Below are 16,920 nucleotides of genomic sequence, written 5' to 3' on the forward strand. Positions count from 1 at the left end.
CAACCAGTCTATATTAGCAGCAGACACAGTACAGTGCGGTAGTTCACGGCTGTGGCTACCTCTGTGTCGGCACTCGGCAGCCCGTCCATAATTGTATATACCACCTAACCGTGGTTTTTTTTTCTTTCTTTATACATACATACTAGTTACGAGTATACTATCTCTTTATCAACCAGTCTATATTAGCAGCAGACACAGTACAGTGCGGTAGTTCACGGCTGTGGCTACCTCTGTGTCGGCACTCGGCAGCCCGTCCATAATTGTATATACCACCTAACCGTGGTTTTTTTTTCTTTCTTTATACATACATACTAGTTACGAGTATACTATCTCTTTATCAACCAGTCTATATATTAGCAGCAGACACAGTACAGTGCGGTAGTTCACGGCTGTGGCTACCTCTGTGTCGGCACTCGGCAGCCCGTCCATAATTGTATATACCACCTAACCGTGGTTTTTTTTTCTTTCTTTATACATACATACTAGTTACGAGTATACTATCTCTTTATCAACCAGTCTATATTAGCAGCAGACACAGTACAGTGCGGTAGTTCACGGCTGTGGCTACCTCTGTGTCGGCACTCGGCAGCCCGTCCATAATTGTATATACCACCTAACCGTGGTTTTTTTTTCTTTCTTTATACATACATACTAGTTACGAGTATACTATCTCTTTATCAACCAGTCTATATATTAGCAGCAGACACAGTACAGTGCGGTAGTTCACGGCTGTGGCTACCTCTGTGTCGGCACTCGGCAGCCCGTCCATAATTGTATACTAGTATCCAATCCATCCATCTCCATTGTTTACCTGAGGTGCCTTTTAGTTGTGCCTATTAAAATATGGAGAACAAAAATGTTGAGGTTCCAAAATTAGGGAAAGATCAAGATCCACTTCCACCTCGTGCTGAAGCTGCTGCCACTAGTCATGGCCGAGACGATGAAATGCCAGCAACGTCGTCTGCCAAGGCCGATGCCCAATGTCATAGTACAGAGCATGTCAAATCCAAAACACCAAATATCAGTAAAAAAAGGACTCCAAAACCTAAAATAAAATTGTCGGAGGAGAAGCGTAAACTTGCCAATATGCCATTTACCACACGGAGTGGCAAGGAACGGCTGAGGCCCTGGCCTATGTTCATGGCTAGTGGTTCAGCTTCACATGAGGACGGAAGCACTCAGCCTCTCGCTAGAAAAATGAAAAGACTCAAGCTGGCAAAAGCAGCACAGCAAAGAACTGTGCATTCTTCGAAATCCCAAATCCACAAGGAGAGTCCAATTGTGTCGGTTGCGATGCCTGACCTTCCCAACACTGGACGTGAAGAGCATGCGCCTTCCACCATTTGCACGCCCCCTGCAAGTGCTGGAAGGAGCACCCGCAGTCCAGTTCCTGATAGTCAGATTGAAGATGTCAGTGTTGAAGTACACCAGGATGAGGAGGATATGGGTGTTGCTGGCGCTGGGGAGGAAATTGACCAGGAGGATTCTGATGGTGAGGTGGTTTGTTTAAGTCAGGCACCCGGGGAGACACCTGTTGTCCGTGGGAGGAATATGGCCGTTGACATGCCAGGTGAAAATACCAAAAAAATCAGCTCTTCGGTGTGGAGGTATTTCACCAGAAATGCGGACAACAGGTGTCAAGCCGTGTGTTCCCTTTGTCAAGCTGTAATAAGTAGGGGTAAGGACGTTAACCACCTCGGAACATCCTCCCTTATACTAGAGATGAGCGCCTGAAATTTTTCGGGTTTTGTGTTTTGGTTTTGGGTTCGGTTCCGCGGCCGTGTTTTGGGTTCGAACGCGTTTTGGCAAAACCTCACCGAATTTTTTTTGTCGGATTCGGGTGTGTTTTGGATTCGGGTGTTTTTTTCCAAAAACACTAAAAAACAGCTTAAATCATAGAATTTGGGGGTCATTTTGATCCCAAAGTATTATTAACCTCAAAAACCATAATTTACACTCATTTTCAGTCTATTCTGAATACCTCACAATATTATTTTTAGTCCTAAAATTTGCACCGAGGTCGCTGTGTGAGTAAGATAAGCGACCCTAGTGGCCGACACAAACACCGGGCCCATCTAGGAGTGGCACTGCAGTGTCACGCAGGATGTCCCTTCCAAAAAACCCTCCCCAAACAGCACATGACGCAAAGAAAAAAAGAGGCGCAATGAGGTAGCTGTGTGAGTAAGATTAGCGACCCTAGTGGCCGACACAAACACCGGGCCCATCTAGGAGTGGCACTGCAGTGTCACGCAGGATGGCCCAAAAAACCCTCCCCAAACAGCACATGACGCAAAGAAAAAAAGAGGCGCAATGAGGTAGCTGTGTGAGTAAGATTAGCGACCCTAGTGGCCGACACAAACACCGGGCCCATCTAGGAGTGGCACTGCAGTGTCACGCAGGATGGCCCTTCCAAAAAACCCTCCCCAAACAGCACATGACGCAAAGAAAAAAAGAGGCGCAATGAGGTAGCTGACTGTGTGAGTAAGATTAGCGACCCTAGTGGCCGACACAAACACCGGGCCCATCTAGGAGTGGCACTGCAGTGTCACGCAGGATGTCCCTTCCAAAAAACCCTCCCCAAACAGCACATGACGCAAAGAAAAAAAGAGGCGCAATGAGGTAGCTGTGTGAGTAAGATTAGCGACCCTAGTGGCCGACACAAACACCGGGCCCATCTAGGAGTGGCACTGCAGTGTCACGCAGGATGTCCCTTCCAAAAAACCCTCCCCAATCAGCACATGATGCAAAGAAAAAGAAAAGAAAAAAGAGGTGCAAGATGGAATTATCCTTGGGCCCTCCCACCCACCCTTATGTTGTATAAACAAAACAGGACATGCACACTTTAACCAACCCATCATTTCAGTGACAGGGTCTGCCACACGACTGTGACTGATATGACGGGTTGGTTTGGACCCCCCCCAAAAAAGAAGCAATTAATCTCTCCTTGCACAAACTGGCTCTACAGAGGCAAGATGTCCACCTCATCTTCACCCTCCGATATATCACCGTGTACATCCCCCTCCTCACAGATTATCAATTCGTCCCCACTGGAATCCACCATCTCAGCTCCCTGTGTACTTTGTGGAGGCAATTGCTGCTGGTCAATGTCTCCGCGGAGGAATTGATTATAATTCATTTTAATGAACATCATCTTCTCCACATTTTCTGGATGTAACCTCGTACGCCGATTGCTGACAAGGTGAGCGGCGGCACTAAACACTCTTTCGGAGTACACACTTGTGGGAGGGCAACTTAGGAAGAATAAAGCCAGTTTGTGCAAGGGCCTCCAAATTGCCTCTTTTTCCTGCCAGTATAAGTACGGACTGTGTGACGTGCCTACTTGGATGCGGTCACTCATATAATCCTCCACCATTCTATCAATGTTGAGAGAATCATATGCAGTGACAGTAGACGACATGTCCGTAATCGTTGTCAGGTCCTTCAGTCCGGACCAGATGTCAGCATCAGCAGTCGCTCCAGACTGCCCTGCATCACCGCCAGCGGGTGGGCTCGGAATTCTGAGCCTTTTCCTCGCACCCCCAGTTGCGGGAGAATGTGAAGGAGGAGATGTTGACAGGTCGCGTTCCGCTTGACTTGACAATTTTGTCACCAGCAGGTCTTTCAACCCCAGCAGACTTGTGTCTGCCGGAAAGAGAGATCCAAGGTAGGCTTTAAATCTAGGATCGAGCACGGTGGCCAAAATGTAGTGCTCTGATTTCAACAGATTGACCACCCGTGAATCCTTGTTAAGCGAATTAAGGGCTCCATCCACAAGTCCCACATGCCTAGCGGAATCGCTCCGTGTTAGCTCCTCCTTCAATGTCTCCAGCTTCTTCTGCAAAAGCCTGATGAGGGGAATGACCTGACTCAGGCTGGCAGTGTCTGAACTGACTTCACGTGTGGCAAGTTCAAAGGGCATCAGAACCTTGCACAACGTTGAAATCATTCTCCACTGCACTTGAGACAGGTGCATTCCATCTCCTATATCGTGCTCAATTGTATAGGCTTGAATGGCCTTTTGCTGCTCCTCCAACCTCTGAAGCATATAGAGGGTTGAATTCCACCTCGTTACCACTTCTTGCTTCAGATGATGGCAGGGCAGGTTCAGTAGTTTTTGGTGGTGCTCCAGTCTTCTGTACGTGGTGCCTGTACGCCGAAAGTGTCCCGCAATTTTTCTGGCCACCGACAGCATCTCTTGCACGCCCCTGTCGTTTTTTTAAAAATTCTGCACCACCAAATTCAAGGTATGTGCAAAACATGGGACGTGCTGGAATTTGCCCATATTTAATGCACACACAATATTGCTGGCGTTGTCCGATGCCACAAATCCACAGGAGAGTCCAATTGGGGTAAGCCATTCCGCGATGATCTTCCTCAGTTGCCGTAAGAGGTTTTCAGCTGTGTGCGTATTCTGGAAAGCGGTGATACAAAGCGTAGCCTGCCTAGGAAAGAGTTGGCGTTTGCGAGATGCTGCTACTGGTGCCGCCGCTGCTGTTCTTGCGGTGGGAGTCCATACATCTACCCAGTGGGCTGTCACAGTCATATAGTCCTGACCCTGCCCTGCTCCACTTGTCCACATGTCCGTGGTTAAGTGGACATTGGGTACAACTGCATTTTTTAGGAGACTGGTGAGTCTTTTTCTGACGTCCGTGTACATTCTCGGTATCGCCTGCCTAGAGAAGTGGAACCTAGATGGTATTTGGTAACGGGGGCACACTGCCTCAATAAATTGTCTAGTTCCCTGTGAACTAACGGCGGATACCGGACGCACGTCTAACACCAACATAGTTGTCAAGGACTCAGTTATCCGCTTTGCAGTAGGATGACTGCTGTGATATTTCATCTTCCTCGCAAAGGACTGTTGAACAGTCAATTGCTTACTGGAAGTAGTACAAGTGGGCTTACGACTTCCCCTCTGGGATGACCATCGACTCCCAGCGGCAACAACAGCAGCGCCAGCAGCAGTAGGCGTTACACGCAAGGATGCATCGGAGGAATCCCAGGCAGGAGAGGACTCGTCAGACTTGCCAGTGACATGGCCTGCAGGACTATTGGCATTCCTGGGGAAGGAGGAAATTGACACTGAGGGAGTTGGTGGGGTGGTTTGCGTGAGCTTGGTTACAAGAGGAAGGGATTTACTGGTCAGTGGACTGCTTCCGCTGTCACCCAAAGTTTTTGAACTTGTCACTGACTTATTATGAATGCGCTGCAGGTGACGTATAAGGGAGGATGTTCCGAGGTGGTTAACGTCCGTACCCCTACTTATTACAGCTTGACAAAGGGAACACACGGCTTGACACCTGTTGTCCGCATTTCTGGTGAAATACCTCCACACCGAAGAGCTGATTTTTTTGGTATTTTCACCTGGCATGTCAACGGCCATATTCCTCCCACGGACAACAGGTGTCTCCCCGGGTGCCTGACTTAAACAAACCACCTCACCATCAGAATCCTCCTGGTCAATTTCCTCCCCAGCGCCAGCAACACCCATATCCTCCTCATCCTGGTGTACTTCAACACTGACATCTTCAATCTGACTATCAGGAACTGGACTGTGGGTGCTCCTTCCAGCACTTGCAGGGGGCGTGCAAATGGTGGAAGGCGCATGCTCTTCACGTCCAGTGTTGGGAAGGTCAGGCATCGCAACCGACACAATTGGACTCTCCTTGTGGATTTGGGATTTCAAAGAACGCACAGTTCTTTGCGGTGCTTTTGCCAGCTTGAGTCTTTTCAGTTTTCTAGCGAGAGGCTGAGTGCTTCCATCCTCATGTGAAGCTGAACCACTAGCCATGAACATAGGCCAGGGCCTCAGCCGTTCCTTGCCACTCCGTGTGGTAAATGGCATATTGGCAAGTTTACGCTTCTCCTCCGACAATTTTATTTTAGGTTTTGGAGTCCTTTTTTTACTGATATTTGGTGTTTTGGTTTTGACATGCTCTGTACTATGCCATTGGGCATCGGCCTTGGCAGACGACGTTGCTGGCATTTCATCGTCTCGGCCATGACTAGTGGCAGCAGCTTCAGCACGAGGTGGAAGTGGATCTTGATCTTTCCCTAATTTTGGAACCTCAACATTTTTGTTCTCCATATTTTAATAGGCACAACTAAAAGGCACCTCAGGTAAACAATGGAGATGGATGGATTGGATACTAGTATACAATTATGGACGGGCTGCCGAGTGCCGACACAGAGGTAGCCACAGCCGTGAACTACCGCACTGTACTGTGTCTGCTGCTAATATATAGACTGGTTGATAAAGAGATAGTATACTCGTAACTAGTATGTATGTATAAAGAAAGAAAAAAAAACCACGGTTAGGTGGTATATACAATTATGGACGGGCTGCCGAGTGCCGACACAGAGGTAGCCACAGCCGTGAACTACCGCACTGTACTGTGTCTGCTGCTAATATATAGACTGGTTGATAAAGAGATAGTATACTCGTAACTAGTATGTATGTATAAAGAAAGAAAAAAAAACCACGGTTAGGTCACTGGTATATACAATTATGGACGGGCTGCCGAGTGCCGACACAGAGGTAGCCACAGCCGTGAACTACCGCACTGTACTGTGTCTGCTGCTAATATATAGACTGGTTGATAAAGAGATAGTATACTCGTAACTAGTATGTATGTATAAAGAAAGAAAAAAAAACCACGGTTAGGTCACTGGTATATACAATTATGGACGGGCTGCCGAGTGCCGACACAGAGGTAGCCACAGCCGTGAACTACCGCACTGTACTGTGTCTGCTGCTAATATATAGACTGGTTGATAAAGAGATAGTATACTCGTAACTAGTATGTATGTATAAAGAAAGAAAAAAAAACCACGGTTAGGTCACTGGTATATACAATTATGGACGGGCTGCCGAGTGCCGACACAGAGGTAGCCACAGCCGTGAACTACCGCACTGTACTGTGTCTGCTGCTAATATATAGACTGGTTGATAAAGAGATAGTATACTCGTAACTAGTATGTATGTATAAAGAAAGAAAAAAAAACCACGGTTAGGTCACTGGTATATACAATTATGGACGGGCTGCCGAGTGCCGACACAGAGGTAGCCACAGCCGTGAACTACCGCACTGTACTGTGTCTGCTGCTAATATATAGACTGGTTGATAAAGAGATAGTATACTCGTAACTAGTATGTATGTATAAAGAAAGAAAAAAAAACCACGGTTAGGTCACTGGTATATACAATTATGGACGGGCTGCCGAGTGCCGACACAGAGGTAGCCACAGCCGTGAACTACCGCACTGTACTGTGTCTGCTGCTAATATATAGACTGGTTGATAAAGAGATAGTATACTCGTAACTAGTATGTATGTATAAAGAAAGAAAAAAAAACCACGGTTAGGTCACTGGTATATACAATTATGGACGGGCTGCCGAGTGCCGACACAGAGGTAGCCACAGCCGTGAACTACCGCACTGTACTGTGTCTGCTGCTAATATATAGACTGGTTGATAAAGAGATAGTATACTCGTAACTAGTATGTATGTATAAAGAAAGAAAAAAAAACCACGGTTAGGTCACTGGTATATCCAATTATGGACGGGCTGCCGAGTGCCGACACAGAGGTAGCCACAGCCGTGAACTACCGCACTGTACTGTGTCTGCTGCTAATATAGACTGGTTGATAAAGAGATAGTATACTACTAATATTATATACTGGTGGTCAGGTCACTGGTCACTAGTCACACTGGCAGTGGCACTCCTGCAGCAAAAGTGTGCACTGTTTAATTTTAATATAATATTATGTACTCCTGGCTCCTGCTATAACCTATAACTGGCACTGCAGTAGTGCTCCCCAGTCTCCCCCACAATTATAAGCTGTGTGAGCTGAGCAGTCAGACAGATATATAATATATATAGATGATGCAGCACACTGGCCTGAGCCTGAGCAGTGCACACAGATATGGTATGTATGTGACTGAGTCACTGTGTATCGCTTTTTTCAGGCAGAGAACGGATTATAAATAAAAGTGGTGGTCACTGGTCACTATCAGCAAAACTCTGCACTGTACACTACTGAGTACTCCTTAAGCTCCCCAAAATTAGTAAATCAAGTGTCTAAACGGAGAGGACGCCAGCCACGTCCTCTCCCTATCAATCTCAATGCACGTGTGAAAATGGCGGCGACGCGCGGCTCCTTATATAGAATCCGAGTCTCGCGATAGAATCCAAGCCTCGCGAGAATCCGACAGCGTCATGATGACGTTCGGGCGCGCTCGGGTTAACCGAGCAAGGCGGGAAGATCCGAGTCGCTCGGACTCGTGAAAAAAAACATGAAGTTCTGGCGGGTTCGGATTCAGAGAAACCGAACCCGCTCATCTCTACCTTATACGTCACCTGCAGCGCATTCATAATAAGTCAGTGACAAGTTCAAAAACTTTGGGTGACAGCGGAAGCAGTCCACTGACCAGTAAATCCCTTCCTCTTGTAACCAAGCTCACGCAAACCACCCCACCAACTCCCTCAGTGTCAATTTCCTCCTTCCCCAGGAATGCCAATAGTCCTGCAGGCCATGTCACTGGCAATTCTGACGAGTCCTCTCCTGCCTGGGATTCCTCCGATGCATCCTTGCGTGTAACGCCTACTGCTGCTGGCGCTGCTGTTGTTGCCGCTGGGAGTCGATGGTCATCCCAGAGGGGAAGTCGTAAGCCCACTTGTACTACTTCCAGTAAGCAATTGACTGTTCAACAGTCCTTTGCGAGGAAGATGAAATATCACAGCAGTCATCCTACTGCAAAGCGGATAACTGAGTCCTTGACAACTATGTTGGTGTTAGACGTGCGTCCGGTATCCGCCGTTAGTTCACAGGGAACTAGACAATTTATTGAGGCAGTGTGCCCCCGTTACCAAATATCATCTAGGTTCCACTTCTCTAGGCAGGCGATACCGAGAATGTACACGGACGTCAGAAAAAGACTCACCAGTGTCCTAAAAAATGCAGTTGTACCCAATGTCCACTTAACCACGGACATGTGGACAAGTGGAGCAGGGCAGGGTCAGGACTATATGACTGTGACAGCCCACTGGGTAGATGTATGGACTCCCGCCGCAAGAACAGCAGCGGCGGCACCAGTAGCAGCATCTCGCAAACGCCAACTCTTTCCTAGGCAGGCTACGCTTTGTATCACCGCTTTCCAGAATACGCACACAGCTGAAAACCTCTTACGGCAACTGAGGAAGATCATCGCGGAATGGCTTACCCCAATTGGACTCTCCTGTGGATTTGTGGCATCGGACAACGCCAGCAATATTGTGTGTGCATTAAATATGGGCAAATTCCAGCACGTCCCATGTTTTGCACATACCTTGAATTTGGTGGTGCAGAATTTTTTAAAAAACGACAGGGGCGTGCAAGAGATGCTGTCGGTGGCCAGAAAAATTGCGGGACACTTTCGGCGTACAGGCACCACGTACAGAAGACTGGAGCACCACCAAAAACTACTGAACCTGCCCTGCCATCATCTGAAGCAAGAAGTGGTAACGAGGTGGAATTCAACCCTCTATATGCTTCAGAGGTTGGAGGAGCAGCAAAAGGCCATTCAAGCCTATACAATTGAGCACGATATAGGAGGTGGAATGCACCTGTCTCAAGTGCAGTGGAGAATGATTTCAACGTTGTGCAAGGTTCTGATGCCCTTTGAACTTGCCACACGTGAAGTCAGTTCAGACACTGCCAGCCTGAGTCAGGTCATTCCCCTCATCAGGCTTTTGCAGAAGAAGCTGGAGGCATTGAAGAAGGAGCTAAAAGGGAGCGATTCCGCTAGGCATGTGGGACTTGTGGATGCAGCCCTTAATTCGCTTAACAAGGATTCACGGGTGGTCAATCTGTTGAAATCAGAGCACTACATTTTGGCCACCGTGCTCGATCCTAGATTTAAAGCCTACCTTGGATCTCTCTTTCCGGCAGACACAGGTCTGCTGGGGTTGAAAGACCTGCTGGTGACAAAATTGTCAAGTCAAGCGGAACGCGACCTGTCAACATCTCCTCCTTCACATTCTCCCGCAACTGGGGGTGCGAGGAAAAGGCTCAGAATTCCGAGCCCACCCGCTGGCGGTGATGCAGGGCAGTCTGGAGCGACTGCTGATGCTGACATCTGGTCCGGACTGAAGGACCGGACAACGATTACGGACATGTCGTCTACTGTCACTGCATATGATTCTCTCAACATTGATAGAATGGTGGAGGATTATATGAGTGACCGCATCCAAGTAGGCACGTCACACAGTCCGTACTTATACTGGCAGGAAAAAGAGGCAATTTGGAGGCCCTTGCACAAACTGGCTTTATTCTACCTAAGTTGCCCTCCCACAAGTGTGTACTCCGAAAGAGTGTTTAGTGCCGCCGCTCACCTTGTCAGCAATCGGCGTACGAGGTTACATCCAGAAAATGTGGAGAAGATGATGTTCATTAAAATGAATTATAATCAATTCCTCCGCGGAGACATTGACCAGCAGCAATTGCCTCCACAAAGTACACAGGGAGCTGAGATGGTGGATTCCAGTGGGGACGAATTGATAATCTGTGAGGAGGGGGATGTACACGGTGATATATCGGAGGGTGAAGATGAGGTGAACATCTTGCCTCTGTAGAGCCAGTTTGTGCAAGGAGAGATTAATTGCTTCTTTTTGGGGGGGGGTCCAAACCAACCCGTCATATCAGTCACAGTCGTGTGGCAGACCCTGTCACTGAAATGATGGGTTGGTTAAAGTGTGCATGTCCTGTTTTGTTTATACAACATAAGGGTGGGTGGGAGGGCCCAAGGACAATTCCATCTTGCACCTCTTTTTTCTTTTCTTTTTCTTTGCATCATGTGCTGATTGGGGAGGGTTTTTTGGAAGGGACATCCTGCGTGACACTGCAGTGCCACTCCTAGATGGGCCCGGTGTTTGTGTCGGCCACTAGGGTCGCTAATCTTACTCACACAGCTACCTCATTGCGCCTCTTTTTTTCTTTGCGTCATGTGCTGTTTGGGGAGGGTTTTTTGGAAGGGACATCCTGCGTGACACTGCAGTGCCACTCCTAGATGGGCCCGGTGTTTGTGTCGGCCACTAGGGTCGCTAATCTTACTCACACAGCTACCTCATTGCGCCTCTTTTTTTCTTTGCGTCATGTGCTGTTTGGGGAGGGTTTTTTGGAAGGGCCATCCTGCGTGACACTGCAGTGCCACTCCTAGATGGGCCCGGTGTTTGTGTCGGCCACTAGGGTCGCTAATCTTACTCACACAGCTACCTCATTGCGCCTCTTTTTTTCTTTGCGTCATGTGCTGTTTGGGGAGGGTTTTTTGGAAGGGACATCCTGCGTGACACTGCAGTGCCACTCCTAGATGGGCCCGGTGTTTGTGTCGGCCACTAGGGTCGCTTATCTTACTCACACAGCGACCTCGGTGCAAATTTTAGGACTAAAAATAATATTGTGAGGTGTGAGGTATTCAGAATAGACTGAAAATGAGTGTAAATTATGGTTTTTGAGGTTAATAATACTTTGGGATCAAAATGACCCCCAAATTCTATGATTTAAGCTGTTTTTTAGTGTTTTTTGAAAGAAACACCCGAATCCAAAACACACCCGAATCCGACAAAAAAAATTCGGTGAGGTTTTGCCAAAACGCGTTCGAACCCAAAACACGGCCGCGGAACCGAACCCAAAACCAAAACACAAAACCCGAAAAATTTCAGGCGCTCATCTCTAATTTTAACCAGCAGGAGATTAAATGTTATAGAGCAGCAACACTCACTAATAGTGTATTTAGATAGACTTCTATAAATATCATTTTGAAGCTGCTACCACTTTATAATTCCTATTTGGTTGGTATATTAATAACTGGAAATCTGCTTTAACATAAGCACACAGTCTAAGCCACCCATAGACATCATATAATTTACCCCAAAACATCCTTCCCTTTCTACACAGCAAACACTCACTGCAGAACACTTATGCCAATTCTCTAGTCCTGGCTGGTGGGAGAAAGTCCTGAATGATTAGATGGTGGGACAGTCCACTAGAATCAGGACAGCTGGGCATTGTCAATCTACAGTATATACAGGGTGTCCCTTAATGATGGGACACATTTTAAATGCAAGTATCTAGGACTGGAACAAGCATTTATTAAGGACTCTGTGTAATACATAACCAAGGAACAGGAGTTCATAACATTGTTCAAGGTTTCACTATCACCTCCATTAGGCTTGGGCCGCACACAGCAATTTAGCGGGTCCCATTCAGCGGGACCCGCTCGACAGGAAGGAGTCTGCACATGGTCTCCTATGCAGCCGTGCCGCATCCGCTGGACCCAACCACAGGATGACCGGATTTAAGCTAGAACACACACATTTTTAATATATATGTTCACACTGTACTTGAAATCTGGTCATGGCACTGGGCGGATCCTGCGCAGCGGCATCCTACGGAAAGGCTAGTGTGTGAACCCAAAATGCTCCTTTCTGCCAAGTGGATCCCGCTAAACCGCTATGTGTGGCCCAAACCTGAGATGGTCACCACCTCACAGAGAACATTCTCTGGCTCTCGCTGTCATTCCACCATGCACGGTGCAGCACATCAGCCAGGATGGCCGTTTTCTCCCTCCGGATACTTTGAGTTCCAGAGTTGTGCAGGGTTTCCAAACATACACCCTTTCCTTTAGGAGGGAGAAAGTGACATACAGGTGAAACTCTGAAAATTAGAATGTCGTGCAAAAGTTAATTTATTTCAGTAAGTCAACTTAAAAGGTGAAACTAATATATTCTAGACTCATTACATGCAAAGTGAGATATTTAAAGTCTTTATTTGTTATAATTTTGATGATTGTGGTTTACAGATTAAGAAACCCCCAAATCCAAAATCTCAGAAATTTAGATTACATAAAATCAATAAAAAAAGGATTTTAAATACAGAAATGTCGGCCCTCTGAAAAGTATAATTATGCATATGTACTCAGTACTTGGTTTGGGCCCCTTTTGCATGAATTACTGCCTCAATGCGGTGTGGCATGGATTCTATCAGCCTGTGGCACTGCTGAGGTGTTATGGAAGAATAGGATGCTTCAATAGCGGCCTTTAGCTCTTCTGCATTGTTTGGTCTCATGTCTCTCATATTTCTCTTGGCAATGCCCTATAGATTCTCTTTGTTCTTTAGCCCAGGTAAGACGCTTCTGACGTTGTTTGTTGGAGTGGCTTGACAAGAGGAATACGACATTTGAAGCCCATGTCCAGGATCCGTCTGGTTGTGGTGGCTCTTTATGCACTAACTCCAGCCTCAGCCTACTCTTTGTGAAGCTCCACCACACTTTTGAATGGCCTTTGCCTGACCAGAAAAAATAAAACTGGTCTGTTGCTCAGTGGTTCAAAGTCCTCTCTTCTGATGAGAGCAAATTTTGCATCTCATTTGGAAACCAAGGTCCCAGAGTATGGAGGAAGAATGGAGAAGCACACAATCCAAGATGCTTGAAGTCCAGTGTGAAGTTTCCACAGTCTGCCAAGCTGCAATGAGGCAGTAATACATGCAAAAGGGGCCCAAAACAAGTACTGAGTACGTATGCATGATTATACTTTTCAGAGGGCCGACATTTCTGTATTTAAAATCCTTTTTTTAATTGATTTCATGTAATATTCTGATTTTCTGAGATTTTGGATCTGGGGTTTTCTTAAACTGTAAGCCACAATCATCAAAATTCTAACAAATAAAGGCTTGAAATATCTCACTTTGCATGTAATGAGTCTATATCATATATTAGTTTCACCTTTTAAGTTGAATTACTGAAATAAATGAACTTTTGCACAATATTCTAATTTTCTGAGTTTCACTTGTATATGCAGCGTGTGTGTGTGGGCTTCTTCATTTTGCCATAACATTAAGGATCAATGGCCCTCATTCAGAGTTGTTCGCTCGCTAGCTGCTTTTAGCAGCCGTGCAAACGCTAAGCTGCTACCCTCTGGGAGTGTATCTTAGCTTAGCAGAAGTGCGAACGAAAGGATCGCATAACAGCACCAAAAAATTTTCGAGCAGTTTCTGAGCAGCTCCAGACCTACTCCTACCTTGCGATCACTTCAGACTATTTAGTTCCTGTTTTGACGTCACAAACACGCCCTGCGTTCGGCCAGCCACTCTCCTGTTTCCTCAGACACGCCTGCATTTTTCAGCACACTCCCTGAAAACGGTCAGTTACCTCCCAGAAACGCCCCATTCCTGTCAATCGCTCTGCAGCCAGCAGTGCGACTGAAAAGCGTCGCTAGACCTTGTGTGAAACTGCATCGGCTTTTGTGAAAGTACGTTGCGCAGGCGCACTGCGTACCATACGCATGCGCAGAAGTGCCGATTTTTGGCCTGATCGCTGCGCTGCGAACAACGGCAGCTAGCGATCAACTCGGAATGACCCCCAATGTCCTGGAAAGTCAGACTTCAAAATATTATACATTTTAAAGATGGGTGAATGCCCACGCTCTTGTAAATGGAAAATAAAATGTGTCCCATTATTATGGGACACTCTGTGTAGAAAAGTACAGCAATATGGGTGTAGTGGGAGTGGGTAACCCAGGTGCTGGCATTGGGTATATTTTTCAATATTAGAAGCAGAATGGCAGGCTGTCCCCTGATAGGATGGCATTGCGGGGGGCATGCCATCAGTGCTGACCCCATTCAAAAGGCACCACAATCCATATGCTGCCTATTTCCATAGAGGTAGCATGTGGCCACTGCTCTTCCTGGGCATATGCTGGACCTCTTCACTATTGACCCTTACAGCGTATTACGGCAGCTTAATATCACTGAGCAGTCCTGATGATACTTTCTTGCTAAATTGTTGCAATAAGGGAATTTTTATATTTTTATAGCCTCTTTTACTTTTAAGAGCCTCTGGATCTTCAGTGTACTTTCATGTCGTATGTGGACTGGCAAACCCACTTGGGCAGCTGGCCATGACCTTTCTGTGGTGCATACACTTCATACCCCAGTTCAAAACGGAACCTGATTATTTTTCTTTTCACTTCAACTTACTGAAAAGTACTGACCATGCCCCCCGACCCAGGTGCACTTATGTAGCAGAATGGGCCTTGCCACAGCACGCACTTGCTCCAGGTGCCAGGCTCCACGCTATGCCTTTACTGCCAAGGTTGTGAAAAACCTCTGTCTGCTCATTTTACATCCATCTATATTACAGAACGTGATGTAACAACAACAAAACAGGTCTCCAGTTATTATTTTAGTTATTGCATTTATTAAGCATGTCTCAGCTACAGACAGCTGAGGGGGAAACAGCACCTGGAATATCTTGTGCTTTATTTTCTATTAGGAATAACAGTGCGCTGCAGGGTAAGACTGGGTTAGCTATCCCACTGAAGCAATAGTTTTGTTCACATCATGTTTAGCTGACATTTCTACTTGTACTTTTCAATGCCTAGAGCCATTTGCCTAATTGACTCTTAAATACATCAGATTGATTATTGAGTTCATGAAGTTCTTGGTAACAATAGTGAGAAGGTGTAGCAAAGGAAACAGCTTTATACAGATAACCTATTTCTCCGATTCACCTATTAGAGTTTCCGCTCCTGTGAGGATATTCAACTTATTAGCAATAACAAATCGTAAATGACACTGCATGTCAAACACAATCACTTTGGCAACCAGCATTTCAGCTGCTGGGTAGGTGATCAATGTAGGTTGCTCCATTAAGCCACTTGTATGTACTAGCAGTGGACGTGACTAAATGGAGAACGCAGCATCATATATACAGAAGCGCAGGTGCATATGTGGTCAGCAGAGCCAATTGGTTCCTGCCCCATATCTGTTGTCAGGCTCTCACCAGCAGTGAGATACCTTAATAAAATCATGGGATTTTATCACCGTGCACGAAGTCTGCGCTACACAGATATATTAGAATTTTTTTTGGTAAACTCTATTACAGGAACCTTGGCTCATACAATTTTAAAACGATGGAATTATATAATTGATGCAGTTACAAAAGAGGTGCACTACATGCATTTGTCAAGCAGGTTGCGACATGCAGCACAAGTTGGGTGGAGTACAATAAGAATCAGGTTGACGCTTCCCTGCTCTTGCTACTTAGACATGCCTTTCCATTATATCCCTGAGTGTAACGAACGTAGGCAAGTATGGTGCATTATTTTAAAGAGTGTTTGTTCTGCAGGTATTTTATATGCATTTTTCCTTCACATATTACTTCTAGATTTTGCAAAATAGTTTTTTTTCCCCATTTTTAAGAAAGAATACTTTTTTTCCTTATTGGTCACCACTATGGCCATTCAGACATGGTGATAGTAACTGGAGGATACCAGCGGTACATTTGCCTGGAGAAGCCATCACAGGACATGGCTACTGTAAGAGCCTCACAACGATAGCCACCTACAATGTTAGCCCTTGATAAATAGCAAAAAGATCCAACTCTAACACATCTGTTTTTGGTGAATTTAAGACTTTTACATGGCTTAATAAACGGACCCTTAAAGTGGTCAGCCATAAAAAAAATTAAATAAAAAAATTATATATATATAAATTATATATATAGCGTGCTACCTAATATCAGCTGCAACTCCTGTAAGATACCAGGCCAGTAAAGGAGCTAAAAAAGTAAAAACAAACATGCATTACATAAAAAGCACTTATTTGTAGCAATTTTGCACAAAGGAATGGGCTTGTTGTATATGCAATCTCCATTGAAAAAAACGTAAATTTTCAGTGTTTACTACATAGGGGTAATATGCAATTAAGTCCGGATTTTTCAAGTAGCTGAAAATCTGGATATAGTTATTTTTGTGTGTTCTGTAGGAAAGCTATTTTATATAATGCTGCACCCCAGACATGATGCCCTTCTCTATCTCATCTGCCTATGCAAGACTTTTACAGATGCCAAGTTCCATCTACATGGGAAATCTCATTGCTGATCCC

The 16,920-nt window shown here is 45.9% G+C and overlaps 1 protein-coding gene across 4 annotated transcripts in view; it reads right to left on the minus strand.

The window, feature by feature from the left end:
* CHST11 (carbohydrate sulfotransferase 11) overlaps positions 1-16,920 on the minus strand; it is a 358,621-nt gene that overhangs the window by 112,873 nt on the left and 228,828 nt on the right. The gene's annotated exons all lie outside the window — the stretch shown is intronic.

This window comes from Pseudophryne corroboree, chromosome 6 (assembly GCF_028390025.1).
Source record: "Pseudophryne corroboree isolate aPseCor3 chromosome 6, aPseCor3.hap2, whole genome shotgun sequence".
In the NCBI taxonomy this organism is placed as follows: Eukaryota; Metazoa; Chordata; class Amphibia; order Anura; family Myobatrachidae; genus Pseudophryne; species Pseudophryne corroboree.